Consider the following 17,685-nt stretch of genomic DNA (forward strand, 5'->3'; position numbering starts at 1 on the left):
CAATCTCCCCTTTACTTTTTATATCGGTCCTGGAGGTTTTGCTGAATATGATTAGAAGGGACCGGTTGGTTAAAGGCATACAGGTCGGAGCTAAACAGTATAAATTGAGAGCATTTGCAGATGATCTAGTCTTGACGTTACAGGAGCCTGAATCTAGTACCAAAAGAGTTTTAGAATTAATTCAAGAATTTGGTCAGGTGGCAGGATTTAAATTGAACAAGACCAAAACTAAGGTTTTAGAGAAAAATATGACATTGTTTGAAAAAGAGAAATTTCAGAATGAAACAGGTCTGTCTGTGGTGAAGAAGGTGAAATATCTGGGGATCAACATGACTTCTAAAAATGGGAACTTATTTAAAAATAATTATGAGAAATGCTGGTCAGAAGTGAAAAAAGATCTCGAAACATGGTCAAATTTGAAGCTTTCCTTGATGGGTCGAATAGCAGCTATAAAGATGAATGTATTGCCTAAAATGTTATTTTTGTTTCAAACATTACAAATTGTGGACAAGATGGACTGTTTTAAGAAGTGGCAGAAAGATATCTCTAAATTTGTCTGGCAGGGCAAGAAGCCCAGGATAAAATATAAGATTTTAACTGACGCAAAAGAAAGGGGTGGCTTTGCCCTGCCAGACTTCAGACTGTACTATGAATCAGCAGCATTCTGCTGGTTGAAAGACTGGCTGCTTCTTGAAAACACGGACATTTTGGATTTAGAAGGTTTTAACAATGTTTTTGGATGGCATGCATATTTGTGGTATGATAAGGTTAAAGCTCACAAAGCATTTAAAAATCATATTGTTAGGAGATCTCTGTTTAATGTTTGGATCAGATACAAGGATTTATTGGAAAATAAGACCCCAAGGTGGTTGTCACCAATGGAAGCGAAAGCTCAGAAAAAGCTCAATATGGAGGCCAATTGGCCAAAATATTGGGAAATTTTGGAACAAGAAGGAGATAAACTGAAACTGCAGAGCTTTGAGAAACTAAAAAATAAAGTCCGAGACTGGCTTCATTATTTTCAGATAATGGAGGCTTACAATTTGGACAGGAAAATTGGCTTCCAGGTGGAAAAATCTAAATTAGAAACAGAAGTGCTAGAACCTAAAAATAAAATTATGTCAAAAATGTATAACTTGCTGCTGAAATGGAACACACAGGATGAAACGGTTAAGTCAGCTATGATTAAATGGGCACAAGATCTTGGACACAACATCATGTTTGCTGACTGGGAACAGTTATGGACCACAGGTATGAAATTTACGGCATGTAATGCCTTGAGAGAGAATATTATGAAAATGATATACAGGTGGTACATGACCCCAGTCAAGCTTGCAAAAATATATCATTTTCCCGATAATAAATGCTGGAAATGTAAGAAGGTTGAAGGTACATTCTTTCACCTTTGGTGGACGTGCCCAAAGATTAAGGCTTTCTGGGAAATGATTTATAATGAAATGAAAAAGGTATTTAAGTATACCTTCCTGAAAAAACCAGAGGCTTTTCTCTTGGGCATAGTCGGCCATTTGGTGCCAAAGAAGGACAGAACTTTTTTTATGTATGCTACAACGACAGCAAGAATACTTATAGCAAAGTACTGGAAGACTCAAGATCTACCCACTCTGGAAGAATGGCAGATGAAGTTGATTGACTGTATGGGACTGGCAGAAATGACCGGCAGAATCCGCGACCAGGGAGAAGAGTCAGCAGAAGAAGATTGGAAGAAATTTAAGGACTATTTACAGAAATACTACAAAATTAATGAACTCTGAAAAGATGTTGGATTGAATTTTTGTGGTCTCTAGCTGTTATGATAAAGATAATAGGGATTAAAATTGTTTAAGTCACTAAATTTTAAAAAGTTGAGTGGAAAATAAGGTGTTATTTTAAAAGGAATGTTAAGAGATTAGGATTTGCTGGATTAACAAGTTGAACTAGAAAACAAGAAGGGGAGGTACGAGGAAGTCAAAGAAACATGTTATTGAAAAATTGTTATGGAAATTGACTTGTTTTTAATATTTTTCTTTTTCTTTTTCTTTTTGTGTTTATATAAAATTGGAAAATCTAATAAATATTTATTGAAAAAAAAAGAAAATAAGATAATGTTGAATCACAAAATTACAGAACAGGAGGTTGAAGGTGCCATTCAGAATATGCAGTTGGGCAAATCTCCAGGGCCGGATGGTCTTACCTCCAAATACTATAGATCTCTGAAAGATTGGTTAATTCAGCCACTAAAGGAGGTTTGTAATGAAATTCTGGAGGGGAAAAAGGCGCCAGAGTCGTGGAAGGAAGCTGACATTACACTCATACCGAAAACTGAGTCTGAAAAGACACAACTTAAGAACTACTGTCCCATATCCCTGCTTAATGTGCATTACAAAATTTTTGCTGATATTTTGGCTAACAGATTAAAAAAGGTATTAACTGAAGAGATACATAAAGATCAAGCCGGCTTTCTTCCAGGTAGACATTTGTCTGACAATACGAGGAACATAATTAATATTTTGGAGAAGCTGCAAGTGAATATCAATACCAAAGCAGTTTTAATTTTTATAGATGCGGAAAAAGCTTTTGACAATATTTCTTGGAATTTTATGAAGAAAAATCTTCAGGGAATGGGGGTGGGCCAAGGGTTTGAAAATGGTATAAGTGCAATTTATTCAGAGCAAAAAGCTAAGCTAATAGTCAATAATGTGATGACAGAGGAATTTAAGATAGAGAAAGGGACACGACAAGGCTGCCCAATTTCCCCATTGCTTTTTATTTCGGTCCTGGAGGTTTTGTTAAATATGATTAGAAGGGACCGTCTGATTAAAGGTATTCAGGTTGGAGCCAAACAATACAAACTGAAGGCTTTTGCAGATGACTTAGTTTTGACGTTACAGGAGCCCGAATCTAGTACGAAAAGAGTATTAGAACTGATTCAAGAATTTGGTCATGTGGCAGGATTTAAACTGAACAAGTCAAAAACTAAAGTTCTTGAGAAAAACTTAACACCGATTGAGAAAGAGAGGTTTCAGAAGGAGACTGGTTTGACATTAGCTAAGAAAGTAAAATACTTGGGGGTTAATATGACTGCTAAGAACTTAAACTTATTTAAAGATAACTATGAGAAATGCTGGACAGAAGTGAAAAAAGATTTAGAAATATGGTCAAATTTGAAGCTTTCCTTGTTGGGTCGAATTGCAGCTATAAAGATGAATGTATTGCCAAAAATGTTATTTCTGTTTCAGTCATTGCAAATTTTGGACAAGATGGACTGTTTCAAGAAGTGGCAGAAAGATATTTCTAGATTTGTCTGGCAGGGCAAGAAGCCCAGAATAAAATTTAAAATACTAACTGACGCAAAGGAAAGAGGTGGATTTGCCCTGCCGGACTTTAAATTGTACTATGAATCAGCAGCATTCTGCTGGTTAAAAGATTGGCTGCTTCTTGAGAACACAGACATTTTGGACTTAGAAGGTTTTAATAATGTTTTTGGGTGGCATGCATATTTGTGGTATGACAAGGTTAAAGCACATAAAGCATTTAAAAACCATATTGTCAGGAAAGCATTGTTCAATGTCTGGATAAGATATAAAGACTTATTGGAAAATAAAACCCCAAGGTGGTTGTCACCAATGGAAGCGAAGGCTCAGAAAAAGCTCAATATGGAGGCCAAATGGCCGAAATAATGGGAAATTTTGGAACAAGAAGGAGATAAATTGAAATTGCAGAGTTTTGAGAAATTAAAAGATAAAGTGCGAGACTGGCTTCATTATTATCAAATAAGAGAGGCCTATAATTTGGACAAAAAAATTGGCTTCCAGGTGGAAAAATCAAAATTGGAAACAGAATTGTTAGACCCCAAAACTAAGATACTTTCAAGAATGTATAACTTGCTGTTGAAATGGAATACGCAGGATGAAATGGTTAAATCTGCTATGATTGAATAGGCACAAGATATTGGTCACAACATTATGTTTGATAGCTTGTAGGGCAGCAGCTGAAGAAGGAACAAAAAGGGTTCTCTTGTGTGATTTTCTTGTGGCTGATTAGCTGCTTTCTCTGTGCAAAGGTCAGAGGGGGCAGGGCTTCTGTTGAGGTAGGTGATAAGCTGTGGGAGGAGCTTGTCAGAGCTTGTAGGGCAGCAGCTGAAGAAGGAACAAAAAGGGTTTTCTTGTGTGAGTTTCTTGTGGCTGATTAGCTGCTTTCTCTGTGCAAAGGTCAGAGGGGGCAGGGCTTCTGTTGAGGTAGGTGATTAGCTGTGGGAGGAGCTTGTCAGAGCTTGTAGGGCAGCAGCTGAAGAAGGAACAAAAAGGGTTTTCTTGTGTGAGTTTCTTGTGGCTGATTAGCTGCTTTCTCTGTGCAAAGGTCAGAGGGGGCAGGGCTTCTGTTGAGGTAGGTGATAAGCTGTTGGAGGAGCTTGTCAGAGCTTGTAGGGCAGCAGCTGAAGAAGGAACAAAAAGGGTTTTCTTGTGTGAGTTTCTTGTGGCTGATTAGCTGCTTTCTCTGTGCAAAGGTCAGAGGGGGCAGGGCTTCTGTTGAGGTAGGTGATAAGCTGTTGGAGGAGCTTGTCAGAGCTTGTAGGGCAGCGGTGCGCGCCTAGTGGCGCGCGCAGTTTGATCCATCTTTTAGATTTAGGGGAGCTAGTCTCAAACGTTTGTTGGGGGAGATATAGGTTTATTTGGGGGGATTTATTTGTCCTGTCTTCACGCTTTTTATGGTGGAGGACCGCTGTAGTCACCCCCAACGACACCTTCTCAAGATGGAGGGTGAGGGAACAGCTGCAGTCGCCTGTGGTTCCTGCGCAATGTTTGCCATCTTGCCAAAGGTTGCAGGCAGCTTTACCTGCAGCAATTGCATGTTGATTGCCCTCTTAAAAGACAAAGTCCAGCAACTGGAGGAACGTGTAGCTACGCTCCAAAGAATTAGAGAGCTGGAGCTCTTCTTGGAAGCAACAGAGCACACCGTCTCCACCAAGGAGGAGACAGGGGACTCCCCTGAGAAGGAGGCTAGTTCACCAACACAGGAGCCAGATATATGGAGAAACGTGACTCAAAGAAGTAGGAGGCCCAGGGTTCGCTCTGATTGTTTAGAAATACGCAATCGCTTTGAGGTCCTTTCCCCTAGCATGGAAGACGAAGAGCAGACTCCATTTGAGGATCTCTCCCTCATTACAGTTGATCAGGTATATGAAGACGAGCAGCAAAGGCAGTCCTCAGGGAATGTGCAGGCGACCTTGGAACGGACAGCTCACGGAAGAACCCCGACCAGACCTAAGAGGAGGCGTGTAGTGGTGATAGGGGATTCCCTACTGAGGGGAACAGAAGCAGTGATCTGTGGGCCTGACAAGATGTCTCGGGAAGTGTGCTGTCTCCCCGGGGCTAAGATCCAAGATGTAACTGAACGACTGCAAGGAATCATAAAACCCACTGACAAATACCCCTTCCTCTTGGTTCATGTGGGAACCAATGACACTGCAAGCAATAGCCTCCAGAAGATCAAAAGAGATTACGAGGCTCTGGGCAGGAAATTGAAGCAATTAAATGCACAAATTGTCATCTCATCTGTCCTCCCAGTTGAACGACGTGGCCCAGGGAGAGAGGGAAAAATAGTGGAAGTGAACAACTGGCTTCGCAAATGGTGTAAACAGGAACGGTTTGGATTCTTAGATCACGGAATGCAGTTTCTTGAAGATGGACTTCTGGCAAGCGATGGGCTGCACCTCACAACGGTTGGGAAGAATGTTTTTGCAAAAAATCTCAGAAACCTCATCAGGAGGGCTTTAAACTGACTAATGTGGGGGAGGGAGACAGTGCTCCTGAAGGTAGGAGTCTATCAATTGATGAAGATGATCATCCAAATGTCATAGACCGAATGGAGCAAACAGCACGCAGACCTAGTGGTGGGAGGAAAAAATCCTTAAATAAGAGACACGGGGGAATGATTAATGGACTTCAATGTCTGTACACTAATGCGCAAAGCATGGGAAATAAACAAGATGAGCTTGAGCTCTTGGTACAGCAAACTAAATATGACATAATAGGAATCACTGAAACCTGGTGGGATAAGTCCCACGATTGGAATGTAATAATGGAGGGATACAATCTATTTCAGAGAAACAGACCAGACAAGAAAGGAGGAGGAGTGGCGTTATATGTCAGGGATAAGAGAGTCTGTGTACTGGTCCAGTAAACGCTTCCGCTGCGCCACCAGCAACAGTTCTCTTTGCAGAGCATTAACTAAGTCCAGTGCAGAGATTCTTGTTGCAGTACAAGCTTCAAAGTCTCAGCAGCAAAGAAATAACGACACAGGGAAGCCTGTCTTTCCAAAGACAGGTTTATTGCAGAAAGATAACAGAAACACCTCTGGAGCTTTCAGACATTTTTGCTTCACGCCCCACAGGCAGAGAAAACAAACACTCTTTATATACTGAGCAACTTAACAACTTAACGAGCTTGACTACTTAAAGTCACATGACATTGCTAACTTGCCAGCGTCTTAGGTTTCACACCTTAACACCCCCTCTCGCTGGCAATGCAAAAACAAAATTACTTCAGACCCATTTCTTCACAAAAGTTTTCATGCCGCTGAAACCCAAGCGGTTTCGTAAAACCATCAGCTTGATTTTCATGACTGGGACAGTAATTTAATTTAACAATTCCTGCTTTTACCGTTTGACAAACATTTTGAAAGCGGATATCCAAATGTTTTGTACGACCTTTAAACTGCCCATTTTGTGCTAACTTAAGACACGGTTGATTATCACCCCATACAGTGATTGGAGTGATGGCCTTTTCATACATCTCTTGTGCCAAGCATTTGTAAAATTCTAGATCTCTACATAACTCAGATAAGGCACAGAACTCAGCTTCTGTTGACGACAAAGCAATCAGGTTCTGTTTCTTGGATCTCCACCCAATCAGAGAGTTACCAAATTTTATTACACAGCCAGACACTGATTTTCTATCTTTTAAATTTGCCCAATCACTATCTGCCCAACAAGTAATCTGTGCTTGTCCTTCAGAAGATAATTCAAGGCAAAAATCTTTGGTGTATTGTAAATATCTTAACACTCTTTGAATTCCTTTCCATGCATTTACACTAGGTTTTGAAGCTTCTCTGCTGAGTAAGTTAACAGCGTAAGCAATATCTGGTCTACTCCATTGCGAAAGATGAAGTAAGCTTCCCAGTGCTGACTGAAAGATTTCAGCACGCTTGAATTCAGCACTATCCTTGAACTCATTGTCTTTTACAAAACCCATTTCCATTGGTGTTCTAACACCTGCACACTCCGTCATGCCAAATTTTTTCAACATTTGCAATATCTTGCCTTTTTGATTCAGTAGAAAACTGCCATTTTTGGTCCTATCTATCTGAACACCAAGATAGACCTTCACATCACCAAGATTCTTAACTTTGAAGTGTTTATTTAACTCTTTGGCTAGTTTTTTTACTTGTTCTTGTGTCTTTGAAGTATAAATCAGGTCATCTACATAAACAAGCAAAGATTCTTGAGCATCTCCTGAACCTCTGAAATATAAGCAATTGTCAGCCTTGCTCCTGCTAAAACCAATGCCTACCAAAACGTCATTCAAACACTCATTCCAATTATGAGCAGATTGCTTGAGTCCATAAATAGATTTATGTAGTTTCCATACCTGATTTGATTTACCAACTTTCAATCCTGGCGGTAGCTCCATATAGAGTTCTTCAGCCAAGTCTGAATGAAGATAAGCTGTAGAGACATCAAATTGATTCACTTTGAACCCTTTCTGAGCAGCAACTGCTAATAGTGCCCGTAGGGTTTCACTCCTTGAAGTGGGTGCATAGACTTCGGAATAATGTAACCCCTTTCTTTGCGTAAAACCTCGAGCTACAAGCCTTGCTTTGTACTCTGGTTTCCCCATCGCTGTTGTCTTTATCCTGTACACCCACCTACAACTTACTGCCTTGGTACCTTCTGGCAGTTTGGTGATGGAAAACACACCTAGTTCTTTCATAGAATTCAACTCTTTTTGCATGGCCTCACGCCACCTACTGGCCTCCTCCTGGGGTAATTGCTCAACCTCCTCAAAACTTTCAGGTTCGCAATTTGCCAAACCAGCCCAAACACTAATAGCTTGGTACCTTTCAGGAGGTTTACCTTTGTTGGTACGCTTGGAACGCCTTAACAGTTCCTGCGATGTTCCTTCAGTTTCTCCCTCTGACCCAGAATCACTAGTCGTCACCTGTTTGTCACTAGTAGTTGAAGAACTTTCTGATTCTGACTTTACACGTCTCTCTTGCTGTGCAGGTGAACTTTTAGAGCTAGAAGATTCTGACTTTACAGACTTGGGTGAACTAGACGATTTCTCACCCTCGTCCTTAGACTCAAATTCCTCAGCCTGTTCTGGAACTAATACCTGCCCAGGGGCCTGAGTTTCATTGTTACTGTTCACCACATCAAATAGTATGTCAGGATTTCCATGAATTTTATTCCAACCATCCTGTTCACAAAATTCTGCACTTCTGCTGATTGTGATTTTCGTTTGATTGCCTTCTACATTGACAAATCTCCAACCTTTTGTGTTTGCTTGATAACCACAGAAAAACATTTCTTTAGATCTAGGATCGCCTTTCCTACGTTGTGCCCTAGGCACCAGCACATAAGCACGACATCCAAAAACTCTTAGATGATCAATTTTTGGTTTTTTCCCAAATAGCATGAAGTAAGGAGTGTTGCCTACTGTGCTATTGTATACTCTGTTAAAAGTATAATTCGCATACAGTGCAGCCTCAGCCCAAATACGCTGTGGAAGTCCAGAATCAAACAGCAAAGCAGCAATGGCTTCCTGTAATGTACGAAATTTTCTTTCGGCAACTGCATTCTCCTGTGGTGAATAGGGATTGGTAAGTCTATGAACTATACCTTTCCTTTTTAACCACGTCTCCAGCGTGTGGTTCACATATTCCCCACCATGATCTGATTGTATTTTACGTACCCTGGTGTCAAATTTACATTCGACTTCTTCAATCCAATCCATCAGGATGGAAGCTGCTTGTGATTTTTCTTTCAGAAAGAAAACCCAACTAGCCCTTGAAAAATCATCCACCAAAATTTGCATAAATCTCGCACCTCCAAGCGATTTGACTGGCATAGGGCCACACACGTCTGTGTGCACAAGTTCAAAGGGTTTTTTGCTTACTCTATCAGATCTAGGATAGTTACATGTCTTAACCTTAGCATGTTTACAAGCACAACAATCCAGAAAATTTGGACAGGGTTTAATGTTACACTCCTCAGCTAAATCTGGCATCTTGCTTACATACTTAAAGCATATATGAGCTAACCTTCTGTGTAGTAGATGTGCACAACCTGTATGAGGAGCCTTATTTACACACTTAGCTTGCGCTTCACCTGTTGAACATCTACCTGCTGCTAACTGCTCTTCATCCAAAACAAAAAGCCCATCCTCACAGGGAATTTTAACTAGCTCCTTCCCCTGTTTCGAAATGGTGCACACATCATTTTCAAACTCGACCTTAAAACCACTTTTTACCAGGCATGACACACTCAAAAGTCCATTCTTCATTCCTGGAAGAACAAAAACAGGAAGGTTAGTTTGCAAACAATTAACATAAATTGTGCCTTTAAGGTTCATTTCTCGTTTACTATTGTCTGCTATAGTCACAGTTTTTGCAACTGGCAATGTCTTGCAGTTCATCAAGCTGCCACTAGATGTCGCTGGAACTAAACTGTGACTTGCTCCACTGTCAATTATCCACTTCAAGGTTTGTTGGCTCCTTTTAGGACTCTGTTGTGCTGCCATTGCAGATAGTCCCTTATCAGCACCTGCTCCCCCTCTGGATCGTTGATTCTTGTAGTTCTCACGTCGTCTTCCCCTGTAGCTCCGGAAACTGGCCTTGGACTGTTGAAATTCCTGTTGCTTTTCTGGACACTTTGCTATCAAATGAAACCTGCTGCCACATCGAAAACATGACTTGCTGGCCATAGCAGACACTTGTGAGGCTTCCTTACAGCTCTGCCTGCTAGTTCCCCCACACTGGGAATTATCTGAACATCCAACCCTTGGGGTATTTGAATTATCAATACGTTTTCGATGATGTTGATATTCTTGCTCACACAATCTACCAGTCACATAATTCATATTCAGCTGGTCCTCTGGCAAAACTTGTAAAGTTAGTACTAAGTTTTCAAACCCTGCATGCAGGCTGCTAAGCAGAGTATAAACTTTAATATTTTCAGGAAAATTCACACCTAGAGATGACAGTCGGTTGAAATACTCAGTCATCTGTGACGTGTGTTCAACCACACTATCCCCTGGCTTCAGTTTCAACTCATACAAAGCATGTATAATGTTCACCTTCTCTCCGGGCGTGGCTCTATGGTGAATTCGCCTAAGAGCTTCCCAAATTTCAAATGCAGACCTTAAATTTTCCACATGAGGTAATTGGGAATCGTCTATCGATACCATCAACATGCACCTAGCTTTAGTGTCCATTTTATCATGTTCCCTGTTCTGAGCATGTGCAGCAGCCTGTTGCTCTGCTGTGGCATCTGCTGCAACAGCCATAAACGGCTTTCGCCTCTGGACATAGTCAGCCCACACTTCTTTGGCTTCCAACCAGACTTGAGCCCTCTTAGACCACTGCACGTAATTAGCAGAGTTCAACTTTGTAAAGGGAACCTGGAAATTTTCCACTGCCATTCTTGGGGTTTGCTGCTACTCCCTCTGTGTGCCCTTGCTTCTCTTTCCCCTTGGGATTTGTTTTACTCACTTTTCAGACACCTCCAGCCTCCTCTGACGCCTTTTAAACTTTTTTCCCTCCGTCTCTTCACTAGCAACCTACCACCGTTCTCTGTTTTTATTAACAAAACAAAAACACAACGGGAGGTCAAGCTAGCCTTTTGCAGCTAATGAAGCTGTAAATCTTCACTTACGCAGCTCTCTCAACTTTCTGCAGCCTCTCAGTTCCTTTAAGAGCTGGATTTACGACCAAGCTGGTCTTCTCTCATCCGAAAGCTGCTTTCACTTTCTCTGCACACAATACAGCTGTAGAAACGTAGAAGGAGCCATAACCTAAGAGAGTCTGTGTACTGGTCCAGTAAACGCTTCCGCTGCGCCACCAGCAACAGTTCTCTTTGCAGAGCATTAACTAAGTCCAGTGCAGAGATTCTTGTTGCAGTACAAGCTTCAAAGTCTCAGCAGCAAAGAAATAACGACACAGGGAAGCCTGTCTTTCCAAAGACAGGTTTATTGCAGAAAGATAACAGAAACACCTCCGGAGCTTTCAGACATTTTTGCTTCACGCCCCACAGGCAGAGAAAACAAACACTCTTTATATACTGAGCAACTTAACAACTTAACGAGCTTGACTACTTAAAGTCACATGACATTGCTAACTTGCCAGCGTCTTAGGTTTCACACCTTAGGTGTATACCTGTGAAGAGATCCAAGGTTTAGAACCTCAAAGCCAAAGTGAGAGCATTTGGGTCAAAATTAAGGGAGAGAAGAATAACAGTGACCTCATTGTGGGAGTTTACTATAGATCCCCAAGCCAAACGGAGGACATAGATGATGCCTTCCTGGAACAGATGGCCAAGCATGCAAAAGGAAGGGAGATAGTAGTAATGGGGGACTTCAATTACCCGGATATTTGTTGGATGTCAAACTCAGCCAAGAGCATAAGGTCAAACAGATTCCTCGCTGGCCTTGCAGACAACTTCATTGTCCAGAAAGTGGGAGAAGCAACAAGAGGAACAGCCATTTTAGATCTGGTCCTAACCAATGTTGATGACCTGGTTAGTGGGGTAGAAGTGGAAGGATCATTAGGCGCGAGTGATCATGCTCTTCTGAAGTTTACTATACAGCGGAAAGGAGCAGCCAAGCATACTAGGACTCAATTTCTCGACTTTAAGAAAGCCGACTTCATAAAACTTAGGGAAGTGCTTGGTGAGATCCCATGGACAGTAATACTAAAAGGAAAGGGAGTTCATGATGGCTGGGAGTTTGTTAAGAGGGAGATAGTAAAAGCACAACTTCAGGCAATACCAATGAGACGGAAACATGGAAGGTGCCTAAAGAAGCCAGGGTGGCTATCTAAAGAACTTTTAACTGAGTTAAGATTAAAAAAGGATGTGTACAAAAAATGGAAAAGGGGGGAAACCACCAAAGAGGAATTCAAACAAATAGCCAGCACGTGTAGACACAAAGTCAGAAAAGCTAAAGCACAGAATGAACTCAGGCTTGCTAGAGAGGTTAAAAGCAACAAAAAAGGCTTTTATGGGTATGTTCGTAGCAAAAGGAAGAACAAAGAAACAGTGGGGTCACTCAGAGGAGAAGATGGTGAAATGCAAACAGGGGACACAGAAAGGGCTGAACTCCTCAATGCCTTCTTTGCCTCAGTCTTCTCCGATAAAGAAAACAATGCCCGACCTGAAGAATTTGGAGCAAATGATTCAGCAGAGGAAACGCAGCCCAGAATAACTAAGGAGATAGTACAAGAATACTTGGCTAGTCTAGATGTATTCAAGTCTCCAGGGCCAGATGAACTGCATCCAAGAGTATTAAAAGAACTGGCAGATGTGATCTCAGAACCACTGGCAGTCATCTTTGAGAATTCCTGGAGAACAGGCGAAGTCCCGGCAGACTGGAGGAGGGCAAATGTTGTCCCTATTTTCAAAAAGGGGAAAAGAGAGGACCCAAATAATTACCGCCCAGTCAGTCTGACATCAATACCAGGGAAGATTCTGGAGCAGATCATTAAGCAAACAGTCTGTGAGCACCTAGAAAGGAATGCTGTGATCACCAATAGTCAGCATGGATTTCTGAAAAATAAGTCATGTCAGACTAACCTGATCTCGTTTTTTGACAGAATTACAAGCCTGGTAGATGAAGGGAACACAGTGGATGTAGCCTACCTTGATTTCAGCAAGGCATTTGACAAGGTGCCCCATGATATTCTTGTAAAGAAGCTGGTAAAATGCGGTCTTGACTATGCTACCACTCAGTGGATTTGTAACTGGCTGACTGACCGAACCCAAAGGGTGCTCATCAATGGTTCCTCTTCATCCTGGAGAAGAGTGACTAGTGGAGTGCCACAGGGTTCTGTCTTGGGCCCGGTCTTATTCAACATCTTTATCAACGACTTGGATGATGGACTCAAGGGCATCCTGATCAAATTTGCAGATGACACCAAACTGGGAGGGGTGGCTAACACCCCAGAGGACAGGATCATACTTCAAAACGACCTTGACAGATTAGAGAACTGGGCCAAAACAAACAAGATGAATTTTAACAGGGAGAAATGTAAAGTATTGCACTTGGGCAAAAAAAATGAGAGGCACAAATACAAGATGGGTGACACCTGGCTTGAGAGCACTACATGTGAAAAGGATCTAGGAGTCTTGGTTGACCACAAACTTGACATGAGCCAACAGTGTGACGCGGCAGCTAAAAAAGCCAATGCAATTCTGGGCTGCATCAATAGGAGTATAGCATCTAGATCAAGGGAAGTAATAGTGCCACTGTATTCTGCTCTGGTCAGACCTCACCTGGAGTACTGTGTCCAGTTCTGGGCACCACAGTTCAAGAAGGACATTGACAAACTGGAACGTGTCCAGAGGAGGGCAACCAAAATGGTCAAAGGCCTGGAAACGATGCCTTATGAGGAACGGCTAAGGGAGCTGGGCATGTTTAGCCTGGAGAAGAGGAGATTAAGGGGTGATATGATAGCCATGTTCAAATATATAAAAGGATGTCACATAGAGGAGGGAGAAAGGTTGTTTTCTGCTGCTCCAGAGAAGCGGACACGGAGCAATGGATCCAAACTACAAGAAAGAAGATTCCACCTAAACATTAGGAAGAACTTCCTGACAGTAAGAGCTGTTCGACAGTGGAATTTGCTGCCAAGGAGTGTGGTGGAGTCTCCTTCTTTGGAGGTCTTTAAGCAGAGGCTTGACAACCATATGTCAGGAGTGCTCTGATGGTGTTTCCTGCTTGGCAGGGGGTTGGACTCGATGGCCCTTGTGGTCTCTTCCAACTCTATGATTCTATGATTCTATGATTCTATGACTGGGAACAGTTGTGGACCACCGGTATGAAATTTACGGCATGTAATGCCTTAAGAGAGAATATTATGAAAATGATTTACAGGTGGTACATGACCCCAGTCAAGCTTGCGAAAATTTATCATTTGCCCGATAATAAATGTTGGAAATGTAAAGAAAATGAAGGTACATTCTTTCACCTTTGGTGGACGTGCCCAAAGATTAAGGCTTTCTGGGAGATGATATATAATGAAATGAAAAAGGTATTTAAATATACCTTCCTGAAGAAACCAGAGGCCTTTCTCCTGGGCATAGTCGGCCAATTGGTGCCAAAGAAGGATAGAACTTTCTTTTTTTTTATATATAAAATATTTATTAAGGTTTTAAAAGTTTATATAAAATAGAAAAAACAAAACAAAAAACAAAAACAGTAAAAATACATACAAAACATACAAAACACATACAACAACAAGTATAATTCCAATCCCTTATATTCATAAAACTTACTTTCCCGACCTCCTCATACCTCCCCTTTCTGTATTCCAATCTCTAATTAATTCAATTCAGCAAATCCTTCCCCTAATTTCTATATAATTTTTAACCTTTCTTTTCTTAATCACATAATCATTACAGCTTATAACCACTTAATTTCTGAATCAACATCGTTCTAACCTTCAATAATTTTACAATGTTTCCTAAGATAGTCCTTAAATTTCTTCCAATCTTCTTCCGCCGTCTCTTTTCCCTGGTCTCGGATTCTGCCGGTCATTTCTGCCAGTCCCATATAGTCTATAAGCTTCATCTGCCATTCTTCCACGGTGGGTAGATCTTCTAAGGATAGAACTTTCTTTATGTATGCAACAACAGCAGCAAGAATACTTATTGCAAAGTATTGGAAGACACAAGAGCTACCCACCCTGGAAGAGTGGCAGATGAAGGTGATGGATTATATGGAATTGGCGGAAATGACTGGCAGAATCCGTGACCTGGGAGAAGAGTTGGTGGAAGAAGACTGGAAGAAATTTAAAGACTATCTTCAGAAACATTGTAAAATTAATGAATCTTAAAATGATGTTGGACTGAAAATAAGTGGCATTAGCAACAAAGTTAATAAGAATATGCAAAAATGAATTGATAAATGGATGAAAATATAGAGTTATAATATGTTAAGATATAGAGTTAGGATAAACGAAAGAGGGTAAGGATTTGCTGACTTGATTATTTAAATGGGAATACAAAAAGGGGAGGTGTGAGGAGGCCAAGGAAATAAGATAACGAGTTAGGGTTACAAAAATGGATTTGTTTTTATTTTCCTTTTCTTACTTTATGTATTTTTCTATGTTTCTTTTATTGTATTTTTTTCTTTTTATATGATCTTTTAAATTTATATCTTTGTAAAACTCCAATAAATATCTTTAAAAAAAATAAATGGAAACACAGAAGGCTAGCCATTTAGGAGGTTTGCAAAGAGGACAAGGGTGTTACGGGGTAATCTTCTAGCAAACAAGCTTGGCACAGCAGATCTGAGAGGTGGGTTTCTGCTCCCGGAAAGCCAGCCTGGAAACCAGGTTGCCAGGTGAAGGAAGAATGGAAAGATCAACCAACTCACTTGCCTTCAAAGAATTTCTGGTTGCCTGTGGCTACTGGGATAGTGCTTAGATATCAGGCTGGCTGACACATCTTAAAAAATACAAGGAAAAGGCTTTTTTTCTTTCATTAGCAAAGCTCCTTTGGGGCCCCGAATAGCTAAGCTGAGGAGGAAGTGGCTGGTATTACTTGTTTGTTCTTGGTCCTGATCTTGCCTGCCCTTGCACACTCCTGTTGTCTTTGCATATTTAACCAGCACGTCTGTTCCGATGGGAGTCCTATTCCTGCAGTTCCACATCCTTCTCTTTGGCACTTGGGCATTCGGTTCCAGGAGCTGGACCTGAGCACAGAGGCTTTCTTCTACTTGGACTCGACAAAGGAGCAAGAGTGGCTGACAGCTGTGGGAAAGGCTTTGCGTTCCAAATCCAAGTACAAGAAAGTAAGTCCAACCCCACCCATTTCTTCAGCAGCCAGACAGCTGTCAGGAGCTGGAGTGAGGAGGAGGAGGAGGAGGTCAGCAAGAAAAAACTCCTGGTGTCAGTGGTGTTTTATTCAAAAGAAGCCAACATTCTTTATTCAAAGAAACCCAAACCGTGCAGGCCTAGTGATCACAGAAACCTTTCCCAACAGGTCTTGCCCCAGTGAGGTAGTTGTGAAGGCTGAAGGTTGCTACCCTCCCACCACTCTCTGAAGTCTCCTCCTCCCCCTGGTCCTTCCCAAGCAACCTGAGACTCTGACACCTTGCCTGTCTTTGCTCCATCCTCTTAATTTCTCTGTGTTCTGGGAGACCAGCAGGGAGGGGAGCTGATCGCAGCAGGATGGGGAGACCCCCTGGCTTCTTCAGCAGCCTGCCTGATCTCTGCCTCTTGACCCCCGCCTCAAGCCTCCACTTCTGCCTCGGATTCTGGACTGCTGTTTGCCGTAGAATCTTCCTGCCCTCCTGCCTCTTCAGTTTCCAACACCTCCTCTTGCTCACAGTCTGCTCCCTCTTCTCCCTCTGACGACCCCCCACCAGTTCCCTGGCTCTGAGCCTTCTTCCCTTGGGGGATCCCCAGTTGGTGCCACCTGCCACTCCTATCTGCATCCAGCCGGCCCAGGACAGCAAGCAATGAACAGAGCTGATAGACATCCCAGTACCTTGCATCTTCTAGGTGCAGCTGGTGCTCATCTTTGTCAGGAAGGACCAGCTCAGCCGCATCAAGGAAGTGATGAGGGAGACAGTGGGCACAGGCATCATGGGGAAGATGGGGAGTAGACCCTGACAGCGGAATTCCCCACGTCTATCTTTCTGTCTGTCTATCTGTTTTTCTAATCTCTGCCAACCAGTTCCCCCCTCTTTCCTGCTTGCTCACTAACAGCCATCTTTGCTCCGCCCCTGCAGGGTAACAAGGGGTGTGTGGACGCGAGGTTTGTCTGCAACAATACCAGCTTCTGCATGGTCAATTCCCACCTTGCTGCCCACGTGGAAGACTTTGAGCGCCGAAACCAGGATTACAAGGATATCTGTGCCCAGATGAGCTTCCTGCCCCCTGACCAGGGTCTGCCGCAGCTGACAATCATGAAAACGAGTGCGTTTTGAGGGCTTGGAGGGAGAGAGCCTTGGCTGATGTAACTTGTTGGTCTCCGCTATCTGGAGAAGCAAACTGAGTCATGTTTCTGTAACTTTCCTGCCTGTGTGTAGCTCAGGGTAGGCAGCATTTGTTGTTGTTTAGTTGTTTAGTCGTGTCCGCCTCTTCGTGACCCCCTGGACCAGAGAACGCCAGGCCCTCCTATCTTCCACTGCCTCCCGCAGTTTGGTCAAACTCATGCTAGTAGCTTCGAGAACACGGTCCAACCATCTTGTCCTCTGTCGTCCCCTTCTCCTTGTGCCCTCCATCTTTCCCAACATCAAGGTCTTTTCCAGGGAGTCTTCTCTTCTCATGAGGTGGCCAAAGTCTTGGAGCCTCAGCTTCACGATCTGTCCTTCCAGTGAGCACTCAGGGCTGATTTCCTTCAGAATGGAGAGGTTTGATCTTCTTGCAGTCCATGGGACTCTCAAGAGTCTCCTCCGGCACCAGAAT

At 42.3% G+C, this 17,685-nt stretch overlaps 1 protein-coding gene across 1 annotated transcript in view; it reads left to right on the forward strand.

The window, feature by feature from the left end:
* Positions 1–17,685, forward strand: part of LOC310753816 (inositol polyphosphate 5-phosphatase OCRL-like) — a gene marked incomplete at both ends in the record, with an annotated part of 73,813 nt that overhangs the window by 14,858 nt on the left and 41,270 nt on the right.

Source organism: Podarcis filfolensis (genome assembly GCF_964270895.1).
Source record: "Podarcis filfolensis genome assembly, chromosome: W".
In the NCBI taxonomy this organism is placed as follows: Eukaryota; Metazoa; Chordata; class Lepidosauria; order Squamata; family Lacertidae; genus Podarcis; species Podarcis filfolensis.